At 39.0% G+C, this 6,301-nt stretch overlaps 1 protein-coding gene across 1 annotated transcript in view; it reads right to left on the bottom strand.

Moving 5' to 3' along the window:
- LOC106471867 (protein lin-9 homolog) overlaps nt 1-6,301 on the bottom strand; it is a 53,820-nt gene that overhangs the window by 17,928 nt on the left and 29,591 nt on the right. The window lies entirely within an intron of this gene.

Here is a 6,301-nt window from a genome sequence, read left to right as displayed (position 1 = left end):
TACTTTAAATCCAAAACTTGACCACTGGGAACTGACATCCATGCGGGAGTAGGATGAGGGATTCCAATTGACAGGGTGAGCTGCAATTTTGATGTCGCACTCCCATTTATTTTTAGGTTTCATATTGGAGGGTATCACGTCATCTATACCAGCAGAACAACACAGCCCTACTCTCAACTGAATGGTTTTATAATCATTTCTATATTTTGTTTGTATTTCATTAACCCATTCAGGATGATGCCTCCATGGTCCACCACTCTATCAGCTTGGAATTGAAAAGTGGTAAGGACTCTCAAACTCCATTACAAGAAAAGGGGGTAAAATGAGGTGGAGAGTCTGGAGAAATGACAACACCTGAGACAGTGCAATGGGTGACCACGAAACCATATTTTTTTAAAAGCAGACTATACCAATTTATTCAATTTATCCTGCATGGCAGGGCTGGGCAGCTATCCCCTTCTGCTTTACTCATGTAGTCCAAAGGTAGGTACAATCTGTGATGAGCAAACTTATAATGCAATTCTATCACAAGGATAAACCTACATGCAATCTTGTGGAACACCTCATCTCTGCAGTGTACATTGCATGACCATGAAATTATAATATACAAGCTGAAATGGCTTGACAGTGCAGAGTCCAAACAATGAGTAATAATAATAAAAAGGGAAATAAGGCCCATGAAATGAATAATAAAAGATAACTTACCCAGTCCAAGTCTCACTGAAGACTGAATAATGGCTACTGGCAGAGGATGATAGTCTGAAGACGAAGAAACTGTGACCCTTATGCAAATAGTGAGGGAGGAATGTATTAGGAGTAGTCCACATGCCCATTTGAAGAAATTCCTCCAATGGACGATGAAGATGAGACACCAGAGAAATGGTAAGTTGTCAAATTTGATGAGGAGACACTTGGAACAAAACATGGTATGAAGATGATAAAGAAGATTAAGCCAATCAAATCAAAAGCCAAATCCAATTGATGAAGGTGGAAGGAGAAAGATCATGAACAGAAGATGACTGCCAAGGAATAGAGGTGGGAACAGGCACCACAGAAGAAAGCAGTGCAGGCAATATAACAGCAAAGAGCATGTATAGGACATAGAAGTCTTTCTGGATTAGGCCTAGGATAAAGGTGGGAAATGGAAGGAAGGGAAATTGGCAAAAAAGAGGAGTTACCCTTTTATAGCCGCAGAAGTTTTTGGGAGGAAAGAACGATTCAGATAAAAGAGAATATATATGTAGGATGATAAAGAGTACATGAAACATCAATGGCAAATAAATCAGATCTCTGACATCTACAGGCTAAGAGTTTCCACATGCTCTTTGTTTCACCTTTCCCTTAACACTTATTTCCTTCAGGGTCTTCTGTCTCTTATCATGTTATCAGGTGGCCTTGTCCCACACCTTTTGTTTTCCCAATACTGTAAGGAATTTACCTCTCCTATTGGATTGGGATGTTATTGTGGTACTTCACTTCCTCACTTTGCCTCCATTCAAACCTCACTGAAAATCCAAGAAAGAAAATTCGCAATAAGAGAAACAGTTGGTCGATCAGAAAAAAACGTTCCACTTACATTGATAAACTTCCATGGAGGAAGGGTGAATGGAACGAGTTAAAAATGAGACTGGATAAAAGCCAAGTATGAAAACAGAGAACATGAAGGGCTGGATGAAGCACCAGTGACTGAGGGTTGATGAAGAAGGGAGGAAGGCAGAGGGGTAAGATGTAGCTGGAGAAGCCACAGAAACCACGACTGAGCTGTCCAGTGAGGAGAAGTCAGAAGGACTTGATGTGGGGCGGTACAGGCAATCAAAATCACCTGATGAAGAAGTCAATTGGGAGGATAAATATATAGGTATTTGTTGGTCCAATCCTGTCTGAAAGGATCAACAGCCAAAGCAAGAAGATGAGGGACCCGGAAACCAAAAAAGAGGTAACTTATGGTTGAGGGATGTGGCAAAAGCATCTATGTGAGGAATATCCCACTGAAGGCAACGCCACTGGAAAACAAGAGGATCGAGAGATCACATCTTTGGATAGATTTTTGTGTGGATGGGAAAGCTGATCTGCAACCTGGAACATGGCATGCATGATATAAATATCTTGCCTGTAGGCCCAAAAAAAGAAGATCCAACATATGAATTCAGAGGGATTGAGAACAGGTGCCACCCTGGTGATTGAGATAAGCAACCACTGTAGAATTGTTGGAATGGATCATTACCAGATGATTTCTGGCCAGATGGAGAAAATGAACCAATCTCCCTATCTCTGAAGAGATGTGTCCATGAAAATGTGTAAATTTGGGTAAGGAGGAAGTGGGAAACCCCTGGCATGCAAGTCTTGTCCAACCATCATTACAGATCGTCGAATATGGTAAGAGAAAGGGTAATAAGAGCCTGCAAAGGATCCCATACAAGATTCTACTGGTTGTGAAGAACCCACTGAAGAGCCCGCATATGAGCATGATCTAAGAGAATAAGGGCTGCCATAGAAGACACATCCCCAAAAGCAACAGAACCTCGCAAGCTGTAATAGAGGAAACAGTAAGAGCATGGAGACTTGAAAGCTCCATAGAACGAAGTTAAAGATGAGAAGGTTGGGCTCGACTGAGATGGGTGTTGAAAAACAACATCCAAATAGACAAGATGTTGGGTAGGTTGAAGAAATGACTTCTCCAATTTGATTAACCAGCCCACCTGAGCTGCCTCCAGGATCTCTGATGAGTGTGATGGGCGGACTCCTGTATGGAACGAGCTAACAGTAGCCAATCATCCATATAATGATGAAAGCTCAACCCGAAAGAGAATGTTGGTGAGAAGTGAATGCTCTAACCTCCTGAACAAAAAGCAGACAGAGCTGAAGGAAGCCCGAAGAGCAGTGCATGAAACTGATAAGCCTCCCCATGATGAACAAACCAGAGATATAGTTGCGACTGATGAGATATCGGGATATGCAAGTAAGCATTCATAACGTCCATCTTGGTCATCCACAAACCTTCAGAAAAAGCCCACCTGAGGGTGAGAAACGATTCCATGGTAAAAGAGGGTACACTGAGAAATTGACTGAGGTGGGACCAATCTATTACAGGTTGCCAGTTTCTGGTTTTCTTGAGGACAACAATCTGGAATATAAGCATGGAGAAAGATGATGGACAGGCTCAATGGCTTGTTGAGACAAAAGGCACCACCTCTGATAGACACTGGCTGGTGATAGGATCCCGAGGCAGAGGGAAGGATACAGGTACCTGAGACAAAGGAGAGGGGAAAGGAATTGAAGGACAAGTCCCTCTGATAAAATCCAAATAAACCACTGATAAGTGGTGAAAGATTGCCAAAAAGAGAACAAATTGGCACAATCGAGCTCGCAGCAGACTGGAACCCAGTGGATAGTCACCAGTACTGTTGCCATCGTGCCCATCTATGTTGAATAAAATGATGAGATGAAGAACCCCTAGAGGGAGGAACAGGTAAGGGCTGGGAAGGACTAGAAAAAGAAACAGGAATAGAAATTTGTTGTGGTTCCGACTGTGACAAACGAGTTCCCAAAGAGGAAATGGTAGTGTGTTGATGCACTGACTCCTGTTGTGATTCCAAAGTCTCAAGTACATGATCAAAAATATACCAGTAAGCAAAGGGGCCATACATAAATCCCTTAGATAAGTGGGTGGCAAACGAACCTGGGACAAGGTCGCATGGCAACTCAAAGATCCCAATAATAGAGAAACCATGTGTGTAAAGCAAGAGCTGAAGATGAAAAATGAGCCAACATGGAGGTAATAATGGAAGAGCTGTCCCTTGAAAACTCTCAGGATCTTGGTGTATTGTCTTGGAAAGGAGAGGGATGGTAGATAAATATCGCAGAAAGGAAGTAAGGGTAAGAAGAAGGCATAAAAATTGACCATGGGTTAAACGCAATGGAAAATCAAGGACTGCCCTTTACATCTTGCCGTATTGCCTTGGAATGGAGATGGATGGCAGATAAATATTGTAGAAGTGAAGTAAGAGCAAGATGAAGGTTTGGAAACTGGGCATGGGTTAAACACACAGGAAAATCAGGGACCACCTCACACACAGGTAAAATAGAACCCTACTGCTGAGAGTCGAGAAACAGACAGTCAGCATGATGGTAAGCCAAAGCAAACTGATCCATAGCCCTTGGAGGGTGAGGCATGCTGGAACCCTCAACCACTTGTGAAGCAAATTGCTCAGCATGAACCCTAATATCTGTGGAGGGTGAGAAAACTAAATACGAAGAGGAAGAACTATCATGCAACAAAGAAGAACGGGGATCATAGGAAATTGGAGAAATGGATAAAACATCACATACCTGAGAAATGTCTAAAAAAATGCCATATTAGGCCTAGCTGATTCTGCAGGTTGGGCATAGGAAGATATGGCAAATTCTAGTGGTGGAAAAAAGCTATCAAAGTCTTCATTGGCAAGAACAGGTTAGGCTTGTTCAGGAGGAAGTGGGGCAAGTTCAAGTGAAGATGGTTGACCCATGTAATGATCAATCTCTCGGCAGATAATTGTTGATAAATCCAGTGCAGCCTGTGAAAGAGTGTTTGTAGGAGGTATGATACCCAAAGTGGTAACTTGAACCTCAGAATTAATTTCATTAATATGAATCAAACAAAAATGTTTGACAGACAAATGTGAGAGAGAAAAAACAAAAAACTGGGAAGTTAAAGTAAAAAATGTCTTCAATATAATTAAAAAAATTAATGAAGAAATCCCACTCCAGAATTGAAAGCAGTAAGTTTACGATTGCAAAGCACATGAAAAGCACCAAAAGCAAAATATGTCTGAACACAAGTAATGCCAAACGAGAAGTGATAGTTAGGTAGAATTGTATAGAGGGAGTCGCATATGTAATGAAAGTTTGTCACACTCTTATTGATGGAGGGTTATCACATGATGATTTGCATGAGACACACATTGAAGTCAGTCAATTCTAATAGATGGGAGAAAAAAAGCTTGTGGTATGTGTAATTTTTTTTATATAGAAGGCAGCACTGAAAGTGAATAGCTATTTATGTGAGAGGAGGTAATGTACCGTATCAGAAGCTTAAGATGTATTTTTGTTTTTTTTATGGAATATACCTATAAAAAGAAAAACTTCACAAATTATGACACACACTAAAGAATATCAATGAATAACAAATTGAAAAATGTAATTAACTACTGATTATGTTGACTTTTAAAAGTAATAAAATGAAAACACAATTAACCCTTTCTATATGGATCACAGGTGAAAGGCCATGTCATCTCGTTTGTTGACTCACACTCAAAATTTTATTGAAATACTAATTGATCAATTTATGTCAATAAGTTTGGTATCAAACTGTACATTATACTTCATATTTTAGAACTATACATTACTCAATTTGTTAATTTAAAAATAAATATTAAAATGGTCACATGGTATGTTGAATGCAGCACTGGTTCATATTAGATGTTTGTGAAGTCAAAATACTAAGTCTATAGTTTCATACGAATTAAAAACTCAAATTACAGATATTGACAAGCTAGAATACATAATAAGAGCCTCTTATCTTTACAATTTGCTAAGATATTGCTCATGCAATAAATCAAACACAGTGGCACCCCACCCACCTCTTTCCATTTTCAGAAATGCTCCCTAATATACACTGACTTCTATATATGTCATGAATAACCAATTAGAAGCTCAGAATGTCCCCCTAGTGGCTTTCTCAGCCATTTTAATGGGCTTAACACCATTTCTTTCTTTGGAACCAATATTTCAACGAGGTAGGGTGTGTCTTTAGTCTGCTCGAAATTTCATATTTTTTAGACTAAAATACATCTTGGTTACTAAGCTTGATAAATTATAGTGGAATTCTATGGTATTAATGTAGTAATTTATGATTTTTTTAGTTATTAAAATGTATATATAAAACCTTAAAAAAAATATTTTGTTTCATATCCTCCACGTGCAAATTTTTTGAAGGCTTAGCAAGCAGTAACCAAGTTCAAAGGTTGTAACTAGAAGAGATAATTGTTTACTTTACTTCTTTATTTACTGTTCTATGTTTTAAGAAAAATAAGTATAAGAACTTGTATCAAAATAGCAATAATCTATGTACATGTATAACAATTTAAATGTGACTGTATTTTACAAAATACTAGTCTACTAAAACACAGCCAAGACAAGCTACTTTGTATAGAACAAAGGTCAGTTTCATGTTATTTGATATTTTAACATGAGTGCACATAAGCTGTTTCATTGTAAATTCTGTATTGTTAGCCAGGCATGGGTGAAAGGTCAATATAATAAA

This window comes from Limulus polyphemus, unplaced genomic scaffold (genome assembly GCF_000517525.1).
Source record: "Limulus polyphemus unplaced genomic scaffold, Limulus_polyphemus-2.1.2 Scaffold4922, whole genome shotgun sequence".
Lineage (NCBI taxonomy): Eukaryota > Metazoa > Arthropoda > Merostomata > Xiphosura > Limulidae > Limulus > Limulus polyphemus.
Note: the sequence above shows the minus strand (reverse complement) of the source record. Positions and strands in the feature narration are given on the sequence as shown.